This window comes from Bubalus bubalis, chromosome 4 (genome assembly GCF_019923935.1).
Source record: "Bubalus bubalis isolate 160015118507 breed Murrah chromosome 4, NDDB_SH_1, whole genome shotgun sequence".
Lineage (NCBI taxonomy): Eukaryota > Metazoa > Chordata > Mammalia > Artiodactyla > Bovidae > Bubalus > Bubalus bubalis.
The window spans coordinates 50454167-50475488 of record NC_059160.1 but is presented as its reverse complement, the minus strand read 5'-3'; positions in this window follow the sequence as shown (position 1 = coordinate 50475488).

Genomic DNA, 21322 nt, shown 5'->3' with positions numbered 1-21322 from the left:
AAAGGGGCGGCCCTGTAAAAAGGTCCAGGGGTTGGGGGTTCGGCGGAGGGGAGGGTGGTGGCCGAGCGGGGTCTACTGGGGCACGGTGGGAGCGGGGGGCGACGATGGTATCCCAGCCGGGTCAATGGAGGTCAGGGCAGGCGGCTGTAGGGGGCGAGATGGGGAGCGGCCGGGCCGGGTCTAAGGAGGCGGGAACTGGCTGCCGAGGTGGCCACAGGGAGGGGGCGGAGGGCTGGGTCAACTGGGACCCGGACTGGCAACTGAGCTGGGGCCCCGGGTGCCCCCGGGAAAGGCGGCCGGGCGGGTCAGAAGTGGAGGAGCCGGGCAAAATCTAGTGTTGAGGACTCAGCGCGAGCCCCGCTCCCTTCTGGACCCTTGCGAAGAGAGGAAATGAAGGGGGGCGCCCCAGGAGCCGTGCTCCTGGGAGTGGGAGTCAAGGGGCAGGAAGAGACCTCCATTCCTTTTTCCGGGGAGCTGGGGAAACCCCCAACTCCCCTCACTCTTCCCCGATCCCACCCTCCACGCCTCCGGGGGTTGGACTTTTTTCTTTCCTGGGGTTTGAAGGCTAGGCAGAAAGGGCTTTCTGAAAACCAGTTGGCCTCAAAGGCATGTTTAGGAAAAGTTTGCAAATATTCTCGGGCTGCGTGAAGACTGTTCAAGGGAAGAGTCATGAGCGACCCACTTAGCCCAGCCAGTTCGCTGTCGACACTCTTGACTTTTTTCTGAAGCCCGTTCAACTCCATTTTCTCTTTACCTCCCCCGCCCCGCACTGTGTCCACTGCCCCCACTAAGGACAGGCTCTGTGCTACGTGTTGGCAACCGGCAGCGGCCGCAGTGAGAGGACGGCAGATCAGGGCTTCCATGCCTACTTTGGTGGAAGGAAATAAACTAATGCCAGGCTCTGTGCTCCGCAACTTACATATATGTTCTACCAAACCTCACTGATATCTTCTAATATAGAAATTATTTCCCCTGCTTAATGGGAGACAAACTGAGCTTGAGCCCCACCCCAAATGATTGTCCCAAGATCTCCCATAACCGTAATCTGAACCTTGATCTGCTTCCGGAGCCTGTGCGGCTTAATATTGTTGTTTAGTCCCTAAGTCGCAGTCTGACACTTTGCGACCGGGTGGACTGTAGCCCACCAGGCTCCTCTGTCCATGAGGTTTCCCAGACAAGAATACTGGAGTGGGTTGCCATTTCCTTCTCCAGGGGATCTTAGGCCATGGAGAAATTAAGCAGTTTGTTCACACTCAATAAAGCCAGTTAATACTGGGGCATGTACTGAGCTCCACTTTACAAGCTCCTTTCCCCCTAATCTTGGTGTCTGTCTGTGTGTGTGCCTGTGAGTTAGCAACCCTGTTTCTTTTCCCTGGAAACGTCTCTCAATTCCTTCTTTAAAAAAACACTCCCTATCCTTAAGGCCTAGTTCAAATACTCTCTTTCATGAAACCTTACTTGTAAACCACATGATACCTCTCATGAGACTTAGACACAGAAGACAATTGCTAAGCATTGTGTACATTAGTTCAACATAGCAAACCTTTGTTGAGGGTCTGCTATATACCAGATCAATATCTGCAAAGTACTAGAGTCTCCTCTCTTTGAGGATAGGAAGCAACCATTGCCTATGTCTCTATGAATCTCACTTTATAAGATACTTGTAAAAATCTCTAGTGAATGAACGAACCTATGTGCCGGCCCTCAAAGGGCCTGCATTCCACTTGGAGAAATGTGCAGAAACATTTTGAAGGCTAAATTGTGTCATCCAGACTTACAAATGGAAAACAAACTTGCAAAGCAAACCATTGGGCTGCACCTGGGGAAGTCTTCTGAGGTGGAAAGTTCTTGAACAAAGCCTTGAAGAATAGATTTGCATAGGAGGAGAGCAGGGAGGATATTTCTGTGGCGGAAATGGGGGTGAACCCCGGACACCTGTCTGACATCAAGGGTGTGAGCTGCAATTAGGAAAGAGAGATGAGCTGGGTGGAGTGGGTCCAGGTTGCAGAGGTTCACAGAAGCTGGCCAGGCTGGCACAAAAGTTGCTATTAGTGTGGGAGGCCAAAGTAGATTAAACCAGGTTCTGGACTAGAAATACAATCATTTGCCCCAGACAGAGAGCAGTGTCCCCACTCCACCTAAATACTAGGAGCTCTGATAGAAAACTCCCTGCTCAACAAGGCCTATGACTCTGACCTAGGAGGGGAGAAAGGAGATGGCATAAGAAAGCAGAAGACTAATATCAGAAGATGCTAGAAGAACCTTGTTTAAAAACTTCTGCAGATTGTGTTTCAAATTTCTAGTGCACAAAAAAGTAACCATCATCCTTCAAGCAATCATCCCTGTTAGGGCAGAGGTCATGATAATTTGCAAAGCGGCTTTGGGGGCTCAGCCAAGCACACCAAACTCTATGACCTTGAGAAGTATACTTCTCTGGATTTCAAGGTCACCATTTCTGTATCTCTAAAGGCCGTTCTTATTATTAATCTATTTCTTATAGAAAATAGTCATCTGATTTTTTTCAATCAATTGTATTTATTTTTTTAATTTTTTTTTTAATTTATTTTATTGTGCCAGGTCTTAGTTGCAGCATGAGGGATCTTTAGTTGCTAACACTTAGTCGTAGCATGTGGGGTCTAGTTTCCTGACCAGGGGTTGAATCCCAGGCACCCTGAACTGGGAACTCAGAGCCTTAGCCACTGGACCACCAGGGAATTCCCAGTAGTCGGATTATCATGAGAAATAATTACATTTAAAAATTTTTAAAAGTTGATTCAACACATAGGCCTGCTTTAAAAATGACAGATTTCTTAACATTCTGCCTCCACCAAGCCCTGGGAGAATGAAGGGATGGGAGATGGGACCGTTATTAGTGTGTACCTCTCACCCTTTTCCTTTTGGAAGGTAATGAAGTATAATGGTTAAGACACGGGCTCTGGAACAGACTAACTCAAGTTCAAATTCAGCTCCATGACTGATGGGGGAATGTGAACTCTCTGAACCTCTGTGTCTTCAGAGGTAATAAAAACTGCTTCACCTGGTTGTTGTGAGGGTTAAAGGAGAGACACTGTATGATCCTGGGCCCATGGCAGGACTCAGTGAATAAAGAGTAGGTAGAGTCACTGAAAGTCTAGCTGCACACAGAACTTCTATGTCTAGATTTCAACACTTTTCTTTCATCATTATTTCTTGGAGCTCCCAGCACCATTTGTGGCCTATAGACCACAGGCTCTGATGGGTTTAACTTAAAAGAGCAGCACTGTTTCCCTCTGGATTGTGGTTCCACCGTGGTGTTCGGCTACACCCAGAGGAGGAGGTTGGTAAGTAGTCGTGGAAGCACACCTTCTGGGACAGGAAGACTCCAGCGGTTCTTGGGGATTTCCATTCTTTTATCCTGTTTTCTTTGTCAACACAACAAGCATTTAGAGGAAGTTTCCCGTCTCCTCCTGATTTCTTCTCTGAGCCTTTTCCATTTCACCTTCCATAAAGTATGTTCGATGGTCAGGAATGTAGGTAGAAAAGAGGAGGAGCTAAAGCCATCTCTTCCTTTCCCCCAGCTTGTGCAAAGATGCTTCTGAACACCCTGAACTACAAGGATCTTCAACTACCTAGAGCTCTGTAAGCCTTCAGCCCTTTGGTTTTCTGCATTTCAGTTAGAATAGCTAAATAGAAAGCCCCTATTTCTTTGATTGCTTCTTCTCTATTCCAAGTTGACAAGAGGCTAAGGCATGAGGCTCAATGCCCCGCAAACAGGGTGTCTGTTAGTCTCAGTGGTCCCCAGTCCCAGGAGCTCCCCAGCTCCAAAGCCTGAGCTCCATGCAGCAGGGGAATTATTTCTTGGAACTCCCAGCACCATATGAGGCTTCACTTCACTGAGTCCTAGTTTTTATGAAAGAAAACCATAATCCCTACCTCATAGAGGCAATATGAATACTCACTTGATCTCATCCACTCGTGGTCTTCCTCATCCCAGCACATGTCAGTAACATCCGTCCAGTTGCTCAGGAATCATCCTTGACTCCTCTCCTTCTCTCACCCATCTTCCCACACCCAGTGCAATATATTAGCACATTTTATCTAGCATCTCTGACTTCTTGTGACCTGCACCATTATCCCGTGGATCCAAGTCACCACCCAACATTCACTTGGGTTATTGAAATACCCTCCTACTGGACTCCTTGCTTAAGCACTTGCTGCTTCCCTGTGGTTTTATTTTCAATACAAAAGCCAGAGCAGCCCCTCAAAATATAAGTCAGACCTTCTCACACCTCTTTCCAAAACCCTGCAATGACTTTTCAACACAGTCGGAGCCAAAGGCAGTTTTTACAATGACCTCCAAGGGTCCCTGTGTCCTGGACCCCTGCTCCTTCTCATCCCTTCTTAATTGCCCCCTCATTACTGCCATCCAGCCACACTGGCCTCCTATTGCTCCTCAATATGTAGGTATTTTCCTATTTTGTGGGCCTTTGTAATTTTGTCCCCTGTGCCCACCAAACTTCAGCCCCAGGTATCCACCAGGTGATGGCCTTCCCTTCCTCAATTCAAATGTCACCTCTAGGCCAGCTCTTCCTTGATCATCTGATATAAAATAACAACTGCCCAACCTGAGACACTGTCTATCCCTCTTTCCCTGGTTTATTTTTCTCTGATATACTATATATATGCTTATTGAATCATTGCTGTGTGTCTCTTCTCATTAGTAAGTACCATGATTGGGAACTTCATTTAGCTCATGCTCATATCCTCAGTACTCAAGACGGTGTCTGACACATAACAGGAACTCAGTGAATACGATGAATCTCTCATTATTTAAAATTTATCTGTTTAGGGCCTTCTCTTTCATAAGATAACCACAGTGTCTTATGAAAGGAAGGACAGTGGTGGGGAGGAACCCAATGAGAAATGACCTCCTAGAACTTCAGCATCAGGAGGATGGAGATGATGAAGGTGTTGATGATGATGATGGTAACAATGATGGGAATGGGCATGACAAAGACAGCATGGTTGCTAACACTGCGAGGCTCAGAGGCGCTGCAGTATTCTGTTAGCTGACATTTACTGCTCACTCACCCCAGGCACCGTGCCAGGAGCTTCACATGTTTTACCTCCTTTCATGCTCGCTGAGCCTTTGATGTAGGCACCACAGTGGTACTGATCCAGTTTGCTGAAGAGGGTGAACAGCTCTTATACAAGGTGACATAGCTTGAGAATGGTGGGTGTCGTTTGGGCTAAAGACCAGGCAATTGATCCTGAGCTCATACCCTCAACCAGCACATGAATGTGTAGACCAATAAGAAGACAAAGCTTAGCAGGATGAGGTAATTGATCCAAGGCTAGTCAGACTTCTGAAGAAATCTAGACTCTTAATAAGCACCATGAATCTCAAACTGGGAAGGGCAAGGGAGGGCTGTATTTTAACCTGACACAGGCGATCTACCTCCACAACTGTTCCCTCTCACCGTGCTGCTGATGGACCTACTTTTCATCCCTCAAGAGTGTTGTAGAAAAAAAAGAATTCTAAGAACCAGTACGTTAGCATGACATTACAAATCCTTCATAATCTGGCCCCTACTTCTCTCTCTCTCCAGCTTCCCTTCTTCCTCAAATCTCTTCTTACCCTCTGTTTAGCCAGGCTAAGCTTTCCTAGAGTTGCCCTAATTTGCCATATTCTCTTAGGTACTCAGCTTCCTTTTCCTGCCCCACCCCCAACCTGGAGAAGATGTCCCTCCCTGGTGCTGTCCCAGCTCCCAGATGGGTCATAGCGCTTACTGTGTGTGATGTGCTATAATTGCCTGTTTGCTTACTGTCATTCACGCTGAGGCTTTCAGGGCAGAGACTGTCATCTGTTCCTTTTCTCAGCCCTAGTCCCAGGCAGTCTGCCTGGATTGTAGGAGGCACTCAGTCCACGATGGGTTGCTTATTGGCTGGCTATGACAGTCTGTCGCTGAGAATGCTAGACCTCTGATTCTCAGCATTCCCCTTTCAGGGTACCTACTCTTAGTGGAGGGGGGTGTTAGGAAAGAAAGTTTTGAAAGCTTAAAGGTGGAAATGTGGAAATGCAATTTCTTATAATAGATTTAGATAATTTGCTAATTTAACCAAAAAAGCTGAAGAGATGTGTAGACAAGATGTATTTTTCAGTGAATGGGATGGAGAGGTAGCTGCAAAAACTATTCTTCAGAGACCATTTTCATCCTGCCCCTGGCTCAAGAATCTCCCATGTCTCCTTGTTAGAGTCAAACCACAATGACCAAGAGTGTGTCGGGGGATGGGAGTTTGAGAACTATGCCTCCTCACTCACCTAGGATTCTACTAAGCCTTCCTCTCCCTGACTTACAGCCACCTGTAAGCTTTCATTCTCTATTCAAAGTCTTCTCCCCAGCCCTTCAGCCTGGAAGTCCCAACTGCCTCCTTCACTAGCAAAATCTAGTCCCGGACTACCCATACCCCAATTAGCCCCTCCATCATTTGGGTTGTTCAGAATGAGGAAGAGTGGTGAGGATACAGACTGGGTTTGATGCTATCTGTTAGTGTCCCTCCGGCAAGTTCTTTAACTTCTCTAGTCCTCGTTTATAGAGCAGGACAAATACATCACAGGATTCATGGGAAGTAATGAGTATGAAAAAAGACCATTTTAACTAAGTTACACATAGATAGGGCTTCCCTGGTGGCTCAAATGCTAAAGAATTCACCTGCCAATGCAGAAGACACAGGTTTGATCCCTGGGTTGGGAAGATCCCCCATAGAAGGAAATGGCAACCACTCCAGTCTTCTTGCCTGAGAAAGCCCATGGACAGAAAAGCCTGGTGGGCTACAATCCATGGGGTCACAAAAGAGTCAGACACAATTTAGCAACTAAACAAGAGAACACATAAGTGATTATCAATAATATATGCCAACTGGATAAATCCAGGGAGAAGGCAGTGGCACCCCACTCCAGTACTCTTGCCTTGCAAATCCCATGGATGGAGGAGCCTGGTAGGCTGCAGTCCATGGGGTCGCTAAGAGTCAGACACGACTGAGCGACTTCACTTTTACTTTTCACTTTCATTCATTGGAGAAGGAAATGGCAACCCACTCCAGTGTTCTTGCCTGGAGAATCCCAGGGATGGGGGAGCCTGGTGGGCTGCTGTCTATGGGGTCACACAGAGTTGGACACGACTGAAGTGACTTAGCAGCAGCAGCAGATAAATCCAGCCATTCTATAATTCAGAGCCTATCTGTGTATTTTCAGCTAGAAAATAAAAACTAAAATAGCATCCATAAACTGTGACTTACAGTACAACGACCTAAGGTTGTGGTGAGATTTCAGTGAAATAATATCAGTAAAGCACCCACTATGCCATATTTCAGCAGGATGGAGATTTTATTGTGTAATTAGTGTGATGTCTTATCCCCACCAGGCCATGGTCTTCTGGAGCAGTGATCCCCGACCTTTTTGGCACCAGGGACCAGTTTCCTGGAAGACAGTTTTTTTCACAGACCTGGGGGTGGGGATGGTTTCAGGATGGTTCAAGCACATTACATGTATTGTGCACTTTATTATTATTATTACATCAGCTCACCTCAGATCAGTAGGCATTAGATCCAAGAGGTTGGGGACCTCTGCTTTAGAGGGCCACTCCAGTATTCTTGCCTGCAGAATCCCATAGATAGAGAAACCTGGCAGGCTATGGTCCACAGGGTGACAAGGAGTCGGACATGACTGAAGCAACTTGGCACGCACACATGCTTTAGAGGGCAAAAACTGTTGTCTGCCTCGTTCACTGCACTATCCTTAGTACTTACTGTTAGGTGGATAATTGATACTAAGAAAGCACTTCATTTGATTCATGCATTGGGCAGATTTGAGCATCTGACCTAGGCGTGGGAACAAGAGCAGTGAACAAAGCTGCCCAAAATCCCTGCGCTCATGGAGCTCTTATGCCAGCAGGGAGACCAGGCAATAACACACTAGAAAAGGCCCTGATGCTGGGAAAGATTGAAGGCAGGAGGAGAAGGGGAAGACAGAGGACAAAATGGTTGGATGGCATCACCGACTCAATGGACATGAGTTTGAGCAAGGTCCGGGAGATGGTGAAGGACAGGGAAGCCTGGCATGCTTCAGTCCATGGCGTGGCAGAGTCAGACATAACTGAGTGACTAAACAACAACAGCATGCTGGATAGTGCTAAGGGCAAAGAGCAAAGTGAGGGAAAAGGACCAGGGTGGCCCTGGGATTGAGACGGTGGTTGCAATTTTAGCTTAGGTGGTCAGGGAGACCTCACTGAGAAGGTGACATTGGAGTCAAGATATGAAGGAATTGAGGGGATCAGCCATGCAAACATCTGGAAGAAGAGCCTTCCAGATAGAGAAAAGAGCGACGCAAAGGCCCTGGGGTACATCTGAGGAACAGAGAGGAGGCCAGTGTAACTGGGGCAAGTGAATAGTTCATTCAACAAATATTTATGGAGCCCCTACTGTTTATGAATAAATGAGCAAATGAACCCAATGCCTGGGGTACGGTCAACTCTTTGCACATGTTTATTATCACTGTCATCACCAATCTTATGTTGGGTCTCTTCCCACCTCTACCCAGTACCCAACCCAAGACCCAGCACCTAGTAAGAGGTCAGTGAACTGAATCCCACTATGTCCCTAACCATTAGTACCTGGTTATCCCTTGAAGTTTAGCCGCATTGGAGACTTGTTTCCTTATGCTCTGAAACAGTTGGCCTTATGCTCTGAAAATTCTTAAGTCTTAAAGTGCTACCAGAATTGTATGGTATTGTAATATTGTATCACTTGGGTTGAACTCCTCAACCTTTAGAAAGGTAGACAAGGGAGTCTACAGTTCAAAGTCTGTGACTTCTGGTCAGTCTCAGCCCCTCATTTTCTAGGAACAAACAGCTAGTGTCTGGGCTCAGAGCACAGCATCCCCATTGGCTTTGGGACATCACCTGGAACCCAGCAGCCAGAGCTAGCAACCTGCTATCTGCACCTCTGAATTAGCCTCTGAAAAGTTTTCTGCTGGGAGTGGAGCAGATCAGAGTGAGGAAACCAGGAGCTTACCATGAAACTTTCAAACACATTGAACCTCACGGTGATTTGGTAGGCTTGTCCAGTGATGTAGAAGAGCTTGAGAATCACTAATGAATGAACAAACTCCTCTGAGTCTCCGCCAGCCGGGAGATTCCAAGTCACTCAGGAAAGAGACTCCTTGGTGAGCTAGGATAATCTTGTACTTTTCTCATAGTGAGGAAGTCAGTATTACTATCTAATTCAAGCCGCTCTTGCTTCAATAAGCCTAGGTTCCCTTGCTTTCTTCAAGTAAAAAAAAATACCATCCCTCTCTTGGTCTGTTTCTCTGACATCCAATGAAGATGATGCAGATGAGAACTCTACTCATAGGAAGCTTGCAATTCAGTTATAATATCAATCTTTGTGCATTCATCCCCCTGTAGCCCAAAGCCCCTCCATCAACAGGGACTTCTCAGCCACCTGTCCGAAAGTGGGCTGTGACCAGGGGGCAGAAGGGCCCATCTTCTGCTGTCCCAATGTTATCTCTCCTTGTTCCCAAACACACCCACCTTGTAGGCAGCTGGGCTCTTTCTCTCTCCTCTCTGGTACCACACAAGTTCCTGTCTTCTAGAATGAATGAGCTCTTTCCTCCACTTCACCCAAGAAAATGCTATTCTTCCAGGAAGAGAGCACTGGCTTTAGAGTAAGACAGTCAGTCTCATTTTAGAGAAAAATAAGGCTGGATCTCAGAGTGTTTTAGAGATTGGCCTAAAGTCACACAGCTCATCCCTAAAGAGAGAGTCAAGGTTTGAACCATGTGTGTCTGATTCCAGACCCCTCTTCTTTCCACCAGTCCCCACGGCCTTTTGGATGAATGACCTCCAAGGAATACTGATTAGCACCCAATCCAAAGGTAAATATTTGGTGTCGATTTGAAATGCAGGGAGGCATGGAAAACTAGTTGTAAATGAGCCCTATGTAGAGGCCAGTTCCAAAGTAGTTGTCAAACAGAAATGATATCAATAAATATTTGTCAAGTCACCAAATGAATATCAATGAAATGAAGTTAAGGCAGGTGGATCTTCTGAGAAGGAAGGGCATTTTCCATCCTTGAGAAAGGAGATTCTTTGCACTATCAACAGATTTGTATTAGGATTTTTTTTTTTTTTTTTTAAATAAAATGACTACGTCTGTGTTGTTTTCACAACAGCTGTCCTTGGTTTACAGGCTAAGCTGCCCAGGGGCTGGGATTATCTGTGCTGCTGAGTAGAGGTGGCCTCTAGTGGAGCCAGATTTTGTCTTTGCCTAGTTTACGAAGGCAAGGCCTTGGTGAAGTTCAAAACATCTCTCCATTTCTCTAAGGAAGAAAGGTTCCTCTCCTAAAAGGTACAGGCTCTTTGAAGGTTTCTGGAATTTCTGGGCTTAAAGGGCAACCTGGACCTCTTTCTGTTTCTCACCCTGACACGTATTTGCATGTTTTCTCTGGAAATGCCTTACATCAGTTTATCCCGAAGCAGCCCTGTGTGGGCCAAAGATTCATTCAAGAGGAAGAGGGGAGAATTAATGTGTCAGGTGCTGAGCCAGGCATTTTATACTTAATTTCCCATTGAATCATTACAACCCTATTAGGTAAATGTTATTAAGTCTGCTTAGGGCTGGAAAATAAGACTCAGTGCAGACCAGTGATCTGCCCAGATATCAGTCTGTCCGCAAGTGGCAAAAATAGGATTGAAACCTACATCAGCTGGAATCCAAAGTCTACCACGTTCTTTCTACTCTTCCCCCAGAGGCTTCCTGGACCTGCAACTGCATTCAGCTTGGCGTTGACAACTCTCTCAATCTGCTCCATAGTTAGTGAACAAGCTTTATTCTTCACAATTTTCTACATCATCAATGCCTGTTGTTGTTCAGTCGTTGAGTCACGTCCGACTCTTTGCAGCCCCATGGACTGCAGCACACCAGATTTCCCTGTCCTTCACTATCTCCTTGAGTTTGCTCAAACTCATGTCCATTGAGTCAGATGCCATCCAACCATCTCATCCTCTGTTGCCCTCTTCTTTTCCTGCCCTCAATCTTTCCCAGGATGGGGGAGTTTTTTTTAAAGATAAATGAATCCTGACCTGCTGTGTAAACTGCTAATGGTCAGCACATTAATCTTGGACTTCTTAGCCTCCAAAACTGTGAAGAATTTCTGTTTATAAGACATCCTCAGATTATGGTATTCTGTTATCGCATCTAGAGTAGACTAATATTATTATTTTTGAAAGTCACTCAGTCGTGTCTGACTCTTTGCGACGCCATGAATATATAGTCCATGGAATTCTCCAAGCCAGAATACTGGTGTAGGTAGCCGTTCCCTTCTCCAAGGAACCTTCCCAACCCAGGGATTGAACCCACGTCTCCCACATTGCAGGTGGATTCTTTACCAGGTGAGCCACCAGGGAAGCCCAAGTATTGAGTAGACTAAGGCACTCTTCAAATTATCCCTCAATAGTCAAGAGAAAACATTTACTATTTGAAGGGAGATTTACTCCAAATGTGCAGACATGTATCAAGATGTGGTTATGAGGCAGAAGAATTGATTTTCTCCACGTGCAGGGCAAAAAAAACTATTCATTTCCAACTGCATCAACTTATTCCCCAACTGCAACATGCAAGATTCAAGATTTCGATACAAAGAGCTAGATTCAGAAACTCTCAGTATTGCTCGCAAATACTTGAGAGTTGGAGTATTAAGCATGGCAGTTCAAGGGTTTATGGTAGCGATATGAATGGTCCAATCAAGTTTATCACTGTAAAGTAAGGGTTAGAATTTTCATGGTTTGCTGTATTGGTTGTATCATGGGGCAAAATCTTTGGGCAATGTGTTTTGAATTAACACAGTAGAGAAGAAAGAAGCTGACCTGTTGAAGGTTAGTAAAAATTATTTTTTTAATGTCTCCATTTCTTTGTTTCTTAAAAAAAAAAAAAATCATCAACAGCAACAAAAACCCCTGCTAATGGTAGGGCCCAGGCATGAGTACTGCTTTAAATCTCTAGTCAATAGGTATGTCCATCCCTGGTTAGGTATCACTACAATATATGGACCCTTCATTCCAAACAACCCTCCCCATTAATGCCTTATATATTCCCCCCTTCCTCAACATTTCCCATACGAGTTCCCTAAACTGAGCAATTCCAACTGTCCTTCAATATCCCCTACCTCACCTCTCCATTAATCACAGTTCTGTCACTTTTAGAAATCAGTAAAGAAGAATTAGTGTTAAATGTTTGGAAAAAGTGACCTATTTTGGTGTTCAGCTTACCCACACACTGTGACAAGTTACAAATGAAATTAGTCATTAAATACAAAAGTTTCAACTTTAGACACGTAGAAAATAATGTGAATCATATCTTAAAAATTTTGGTGAGGAAATGGAGTTTAAACGTGGAAGAAAAAGATTTTATTAAAAGGGGAAAGTGGATCAGATTTAACTACATAAATATAAAAGTACTATATTAAAAAATAAGAAAAAATATAGGAAAATATTTGTTGTAAATATGGCAAGCAAATGTTAGTATATTATTATCTAAAAAGGTCGTGCAAATAGAGTAAGTGCTCTGAAGACCAGAACACTATCTTGTTTGCTATTGTATTTCCTAAGTCTACATACAGATCAGTAAATACTTGTTAAATGAAGACATTTAAATTAAAAAAAACTTAAAACCTCAGGAGATAAGTGAGAAATGACATGAAAATAATTCACAAAAGAAGAAATGCAATTATTCAATATGTAGGAGCCTATTGCTAACCTCACCTGTGATATAAGAAATACAAGTATTTAAAATGCCAATGGGTTATTATTTTGTCTATAAAATTAGCTGAATTTTTTGGGTTTTTTTTAACCGTGGCATATAATGCCAAGGCAGGCTCCTTCACGCTATCATTGATTCGCCCACTTTGGAGTCCACTGGGACAGGTTCTGATGCTATTGAGATGGTCACTGTTACAGGAATCATGGGTTATATCTGACCAGCATCCCTCCATCCCCCTTTCTGACACACCCATGATGCTCAGGCAGTGTACTTACCTTCTGAGCCATGAGGGAAGGACACAATGAAAGGCTGCTCAGCCCTTTGCTGGGAATTTCAAACCAGCACTGGCTAGAAGATAAGCCATTCCTTTTCTCTGGTTGTGATTCAGTAAAGATGTGACTCTGGAAGCTGCCAGCAGTCATATCTGTTGAAGCATGCAGAGTATGTCTGTACTAGGCAAAAAAAAAAAAAAAAAAGGCTGGTTTGCAGAAAGGATCTGATTGGCACTAGATTCCCCAGTTCCCATCATTCCTGAGGTCATTTTCTGTGTCCCTGCCCTCCCTATGTGTCAATGACATGAGCCAATCAACCCTCTTCCTCAAGAGTGGGCTCCTCTGACTTGCAAGAGCCTATTAAATTGTTAGGAATTTTATGAATGAGTTGTTAAAGAGTTAAAACTTGAAATCAGCCCGGATAGAAGTATTAACTCTACAGCCACAGGGGCATTTTCAGCCCGTGCAAATCTGCAAACACTGCGAATCAGGGCTGATTTTTTTTTTCCCCCCTAAAGAGCCAGTTGTTAAACATTTACTAGCGCACCATTGTCTGAAAGCTGCTCAGGCTGGATTTCTCTAGCAACCCAGAGAACTTCCTGCACTGCAGCCAGAGATGCTGAATCCCACCTGAAACTTTTATTATCCTCCCTTTACAACAGAAGAAATCTCCCCAAGGGGTCCCCAAAGGAGGGAAAACCCCAAGGGGGAGTTTTATTTTTACCTGGGCTTTAGTCTCTGCACCTCAAAGCAGAATTCTGACGCATGAAACTGTTCGGCAAGGTCACTGCCAGACACCTAAGGGGCAGTCCTCTTCCCTGACCTGAATATCAGGTCAGCCCTTTGCAAGGAAGGGAGATTCAATGCCCATCCATCAGTGCTGGGTGAGATGGAGCCACGGAGAAAGAGATCACAAGAAATCTTTGTGTTGGCCTCTGAGCCCAGCAAGCAGGGTCTCAGGCCCGCTTGCCACATGAGAGTTTTGAGAGCAAAGGAAATTCCCAGCCATCCTTTGGGAGTTCGTGCTCTGGTTCGCCTGGTCTCTGAGACTGTATTCAACAGATTGGCAGCAAAAAGAGAAACTGTGTCCACCGCCAGACTTCTTTCTGCCTGGTGATTCTACCCACTGGCACAGATGACCCAGGGAGTGCCTGGGCATCTGGTTAATCACTTCCCTCCTTCTCCTTCTGCTTTTGGAAAAGAGACAAGAACGAGGACTATAAAGGAAGAATCAGGAAATAGGGGCCCGCCTCCAGATACCCTCAGAAGTCTCTTGACAAGTAGGAGCATTAAAACTATTTGTACCTTCTACAGCAGGAATTTCATTTTAAGGAATCACTTCTAAAGAAACAATACAAAATAAAGGAAATGGTTTATGCCCAGATTTGTTTATTAATGAACTATTTTGAATAGGGGGAAAATCTGGAATCCATACAAATACCTAACAATAGGAAAATGATTAGGTGAATTATAATACATCAATTTAAAACTACAATACAGTCATTTAAAATGTTTTGAAGAGATTATAATAAGATGGGAAAAAATTCTTCAGTTAACTAAATAAAAATTAGGGTTTAAATTTTATATTTAGAATGACCAGCACTACAAAAAGAAAAAAAGGCAAACTAAACTAAGTAATAACTGAGAACTGGAACGGTGTACTCTCAAATCTTAACTGTGGTTTTCTCCTTTGGGTGGTGGAACTAGTGATGGTTTTCAGTTCTGCTTTCCCATGTATTTTCCAAATTGCATTCAATAAACATACTTAAAAATGGATATTATATATGGAGTATTCCTGAATATTTATCTTGTGCCAGGCCCTATGCTAAGTACTTTCATAGATTAATTTATTTAAATCTCCCAGCAAGCCTATGAGGTGGGTACTTGTAGTGTCTCCAGTTTACAAACTGAGGCTCAGAGAGCTTAAATAACTTGCCCAGAGTCACACAGCTGATAGCCAGGATTTAGAGATTGGCCTGTTTGACTTCAGAACCAAAGCCCAGAGTGTACCCCACCCTCCCCAATAAAAGAAGAAAATAAATAAATAGATATATTTTATATATATGAAATAAGCTTCTTTTAAGCAGTAGATCCAGGTTTCAAGGCTAGTTCCAGGCTTACCTCTCTCGTGAGAATTTCTGTACCTGTCCCATGTCCTTAACTCTGGGACTGATGTCCACTCGCTTCTTTGACTCTTACATAGCTGCCTATCTTTTCTTCTTCTCTTACTCTTTCCTTCTTTTCATCCTCTCCTTCCTTGTGCATCCTAGGTGTCGGCTGCAATCTCTCTGCACCGTAAGATAAAATGAGCCAGATGCTCCCAAATTCATGTCCTAAGAGAAGTTTAAAAGCCTTACCCAAGATTTCTGCAAATTCCCTGGGAGCTCTCTTTATTAAGATTACTTTCTTAAGGCGATTTCTGCCTCCAGCTCCTGACTCCAATGAACTAGTTTATTCAGGAAATGGTCTCACCTTTCTGTCCCTGACCCAGATGGAAACTCAGCTCCATCCTTGGTTTCTACAGAAAACCTGCTCTACTAGGTGATCTGAACATGTATAGACTTTATGAAAGGTATTGGAGAGCTTTCCACAGCTGAACTCAAGCAAATTCAATAGTAATAGTTAACATTCCTGTGAAAACAAAACAGAATACAACACAACACTCTGCTCACAGGCCCTGGAAATGTATTATTTATTGGCTGCTTTGCTCTATGAGTATCTTACTGGATCCTGTCTCCCCCTAACCCCCTGCCACTTCCGTTTGCTTTCCTGTCCTGCCCTTACCTCACAACCAACCCCAAACCCTTCTCTCCAGTGTGTATAGTACATTCAAGCCCCAACCTCCAAACTCAGCTCCTGACCCTTCCAGGCGCCCAGCTGAACAAAATGACCTTTTATCAAAGTTGAATCCACTCTTTTTACAAGGCAGTTGTATTAGTGGATAGCAAACTTTTTATCCTTCTCCCATTACTCTTGACTATGTAAACAGAATTGAGACCATGCTTTGTGCCAGATGCTGGAGATATACAAAACTAGAAAAATGCACAAGCGACAATTCTTAAGAGATTTATCATTAAGTTCCTTAGGCTTCACAGCTTACTGAACAAGTAATTCCCATACTAAGCTTCCCTGGTGGCTCACTGGTAAAGAATCTGCCTGCAATGTAGGAGATGCAGGTTCTATCCCTGGGCCGGGAAGATCCCATAGAGAACGACATGACAACCCACTCCAGTATTCTTGACTGGGAAATTCCATGGACAGGGAGGCTGGCAGGGTACATACAGTGCATGGGATCATAAGAGTTGGACGTGACTTAGCAATGAAGCCACTACCACCACCAATCCCCATACCAGGGGGATTATAACAAATATAATAATCCTAATAACAAAGGTGCTAATAACAAACATTGAGGCAAAGTGTCCTGGGACTTTAAGGATGGAGCAGCCTGTAGATTGGGGCCCCTTAGAGATTCAAGGGCGAGACCCATAGGAGTCCTCAGTTCTGAGTACCTTTCTCTAGTCATGTGTTCAGCTTGTGTTGCTCATATTTCCCTTCTAAAACCTTCTCTTTGACTGTGGCTGCCAAGGTTCTTTCTATTGCATTACACAATGTACAGCATTTATGATGGACATTAACCTCAATAACATGAACTTGACAATCACCCTGACATGAAGAACATTAGGTCTGCTCTAGCACTGCTCCGCCCTGCAGGGAAACGTGAACGTCTGTCTACAAGACTATTTGGTGAGTTGAGCAACAGAAGATATTGAGGGCTCTCCAAGGAAGTCAACATCTGCTAAAATACTCAATAAAGTCCATTTTCAACCTAAGTTTCCTATTTCCTCTGTGTGTGTGTGCTTTCACCCTGCTTTCAAAACCAAGTACAAACCAGAGCTCTTTTGTCAGATTCTTTCCAAACAAATGCGGGCGAGGGAGGGCTGATCTCTGTTATCACAAAGGATGTTGCCTATCTTGACACGGGTTTCAACAGCTCCTTTACAAAACACTGTGACTGTGCTTTATTTAGTCCTAGCTTGAATTTTGAGCATGGAGCCACTGGTGGCCAAGACATTCAAACTGCTTGTCACAGAAGTTCTAATATTTGTGGAACAGGTTTCATGCTTGTTATTGTGCTAGATATAACATAATATCAAATTCAATCCCCCCAAATCAGCCTATGAGGTAAAGGGTATGTCAGAATTTTAAAAAGAAGAAAGGAAACTGAAGCTCTGAGAATTTGCCCCAAATCACACAGCTGATAAATAGGAGAACTAGAGTTTGAAGCCAGGTTCACTTGAGTCTAAACTCAGTTCAGTTAGTTCAGTTCAGTCGCTCAGTTGTGTCCAACTCTGCGACCCCAAGGACTACAATACGCCAGGCTTCCCTGACCACCACCAACTCCTGGAGTTTACTCAAACTCATGTCCATCCCATCAGTGATGCCGTCCAACCATCTCATCCTCTGTCATCCCCTTCTCCTCCTGCCTTCAATTTTGCCCAGCATCAGTGTCTTTTCCAATGAGTCAGTTCTTTGTATCAGGTGACCAAAGTATTGGAGTTTCAGCTTCATCATCAGTCCTTTCAATGAATATTCAGAACTGATTTCCTTTAGGATTGACTGGTTTGATATCCTTGCAGTCCAAAGAACTCTCAAGAATCTTCTCCAACACCATAGTTATAAACTCGTGGGATCTCTCAAAAGCAATAATCTAGTGAAATACAAATACTGGTTTTAACCTAGATGTCCATCAACAGAATGGATACACAAACTGTGGTACATATATACAATGGAATATTACTCAGCTATATGACCCTGGTTCGATTCCTGGCTGAGGAAGATCCCCTGGAAAAGGGATAGGCTACCCACTCCAGTATTCTTGGGCTTCCCTTGTGGCTCAGCTGGTAAAAGAATCTGCCTGCAATGCCAGAGACCTGGGTTGAATCCCTGGGTTGGGAAGATCCCCTGGAGAAGGGAAAGGCTACCCACTCCAGTATTCTGGCCTGGAGAATTCCATGAGGTCGCAGAGTCGGACACAACTGAGCCACTTTCACTTTCACACATATATATATGTGTAAAAAAATGCACTGTGGTCAGTCCTAATGAGATGGATGAACCTAGAGCCTATTACACAAAGTGAAGTAAGTCACAAAGAGAATACACAATATTGTGTATTAACAAACATTAACAAATACACAAATATTGTGTATTAACACATGTGTACGGTACCTAGAAAGATAGTACTGATGAATTGATTTGCAGGGCAGCCATGGAAACGCAGGCATAGAGAAGACTTGTGGACACAGTAGGGGAAGGAGAGGGTGGGATGAATGGAGAGAGTAACATGGAAACATATACATTACCATATGTAAAACAGATAGCAAGTGGGAATTTGCTATGTGACACAGGGAGCTCAACCCAGTGTTCTGTAAAAACCTGGAGGGGTAGGATGGGGTGGGAGATGGATGAGGGGTTCAGGAGGGAGGGGACATATCTGTACCTGTGACTGATTCATGTTGATGTGTGGCAGAAACCAGCACAATATTGTAAAACAATTAGCCTCCAATTTGAAGAAGAAAAAAAAAAAACGAAAGAAAAAAATATCGGTTTTGAGGTAATTTCCTAGTAATTTGAAATTGGAAACCAAATATTTTATTTAAAGATACAATCAGGATTTGCCTTCACTATCATCATATTCTACTATTAAGTTTGAAGTTCAGATTGCAATTATTACTGTATTCTGGATTGAGATTGTTTAGTTTTATTATAAAAGAGATATGTGGTCATTGTAAAAATTTTAAATTTTATGAAATATAAAGTGAAATAGAAATGTCAATAGCCCACAAAAAACTGAATGGATACTTCACCAAAGGAGATCTACTGATGGCAAATATGTGTATGAAAAATGCACATTGTTAAGCATAAATGAAAATTTAAACCACCCATTCAAAAAGCTAAAAAGTCCAATCATGCCAGATACTGGCAAAGATACAGAGAAACTGGAACATTCATACACGGCTGTTGGGATGTAAAATGAGACAACCACTTTGAAAACCAATTTTGCAGTTTCTAAGGTTAAACATACACCTAGATTTAAGGGCCTAGATCTGATAGATAGAGTGCCTGATGAGCTATGGAATGAGATTCGTGACATTGTACAGGAGACAGGGATCAAGACCATCCCCATGGAAAAGAAATGCAAAAAAGCGAAATGGCTGTCTGGGGAGGCCTTACAAATAGCTGTGAAAAGAAGAGAAATGAAAAGCAAAGGAGAAAAGGAAAGATATAAACATCTGAATGCAGAGTTCCAAAGAATAGCAAGAAGAGATAAGAAAGCCTTCTTCAGCGATCAATGCAAAGAAATAGAGGAAAACAACAGAATGGGAAAGACTAGAGATCTCTTCAAGAAAATTAGAGATACCAAAGGAATATTTCATGCAAAGATGGGCTCGATAAAGGACAGAAATGGTATGGACCTAACAGAAGCAGAAGATATTAAGAAGAGGTGGCAAGAATACATAGAAGAACTGTACAAAAAAGATCTTCACGACCCAGATAATCACGATGGTGTGATCACTGACCTAGAGCCAGACATCCTGGAATGTGAAGTCAAGTGGGCCTTAGAAAGCATCACTACGAACAAAGTAGTGGAGGTGATGGAATTCCAGTGGAGCTATTCCAAATTCTGAAAGATGATGCTGTGAAAGTGCTGCATTCAATATGCCAGCAAATTTGGAAAACTCAGCAGTGGCCACAGGACTGGAAAAGGTCAGTTTTCATTCCAATCCCAAAGAAAGGCAATGCCAAAGAATGCTCAAACTACTGCACAATTGCACTCATCTCACACGCTAGTAAAGTAATGCTTAAAATTCTCCAAGCCAGGCTTCAGCAATATGTGAACTGTGAAATTCCTGATGTTCAAGCTGGTTTTAGAAAAGACAGAGGAACCAGAGATCAAATTGCCAACATCCTCTGGATCATGGAAAAAGCAAGAGAGTTCCAGAAAAACATCTATTTCTGCTTTATTGACTATGCCAAAGCCTTTGACTGTGTGGATCACAATAAACTGTGGAAAATTCTGAAAGAGATGGGAATACCAGACCACCTGAGCTGCCTCTTGAGAAATTTGTATGCAGGTCAGGAAGCAACAGTTAAACTGGACATGGAACAACAGACTGGTCCCAAATAGGAAAAGGAGTACGTCATGGCTGTATATTGTCACACTTTTTATTTAACTTACATGCAGAGTACATCATGAGAAACAATGGACTGGAAGAAACACAAGCTGGAATCAAGATTGCTGGGAGAAATATCAATAACCTCAGATATGCAGATGATACCACCCTTATGGCAGAAAGTGAAGAGGAACTCAAAAGCCTCTTGATGACGGTGAAAGTGGAGAGTGAAAAGTTGGCTTAAAGCTCAACATTCAGAAAACAAAGATCATGGCATCCGGTCCCATCACTTCATGGGAAATAGATGGGGAAACAGTGGAAACAGTGTCAGACTTTATTTTTTGGGGCTCCAAAATCACTGTAGATGGTGACTGCAGCCATGAAATTAAAAGATGCTTACTCCTTGGAAGGAAAGTTATGACCAACCTAGATAGCATATTCAAAAGCAGAGACATTACTTTGCCAACAAAGGTTCGTCTAGTCAAGGCTATGGTTTTTCCTGTGGTCATGTATGGATATGAGAGTTGGACTGTGAAGAAGGTTGAGTGCCGAAGAATTGATGCTTTTGAACTGTGGTGTTGGAGAAGACTCTTGAGAGTCCCTTGGACTGCAAGGAGATCCAACCAGTCCATTCTAAAGGACATTAGCCCTGGGATTTCTTTGGAAGGACTGATGCTAAAGCTGAAACTCCAGTACTTTGGCCACCTCATGCGAAGAGTTGACTCATTGGAAAAGACTCTGATGCTGGGAGGGATTGGGGGCAGGAGGAGAAGGGGACGACAGAGGATGAGATGGCTGGATGGCATCACTGACTCGATGGACATGAGTCTGAGTGAACTCCGGGAGTTGGTGATGGACAGGGAGGCCTGGCGTGCTGCGATTTATGGGGTCGCCAAGAGTCATACATGACTGAGCGGCTGATCTGATCTGATCTGAACACATAATCTAGCTATTCCTCTCCTAGGTATTTACACAAGAGAAATGAAAGCACGTGTAACTACAAAGAGTGGTGTGTGAATGCTCAGAGGAGCTTCATTTGTAATATCCCTAAACTATTAACACTCCAAGTGTCAATCAGATGAA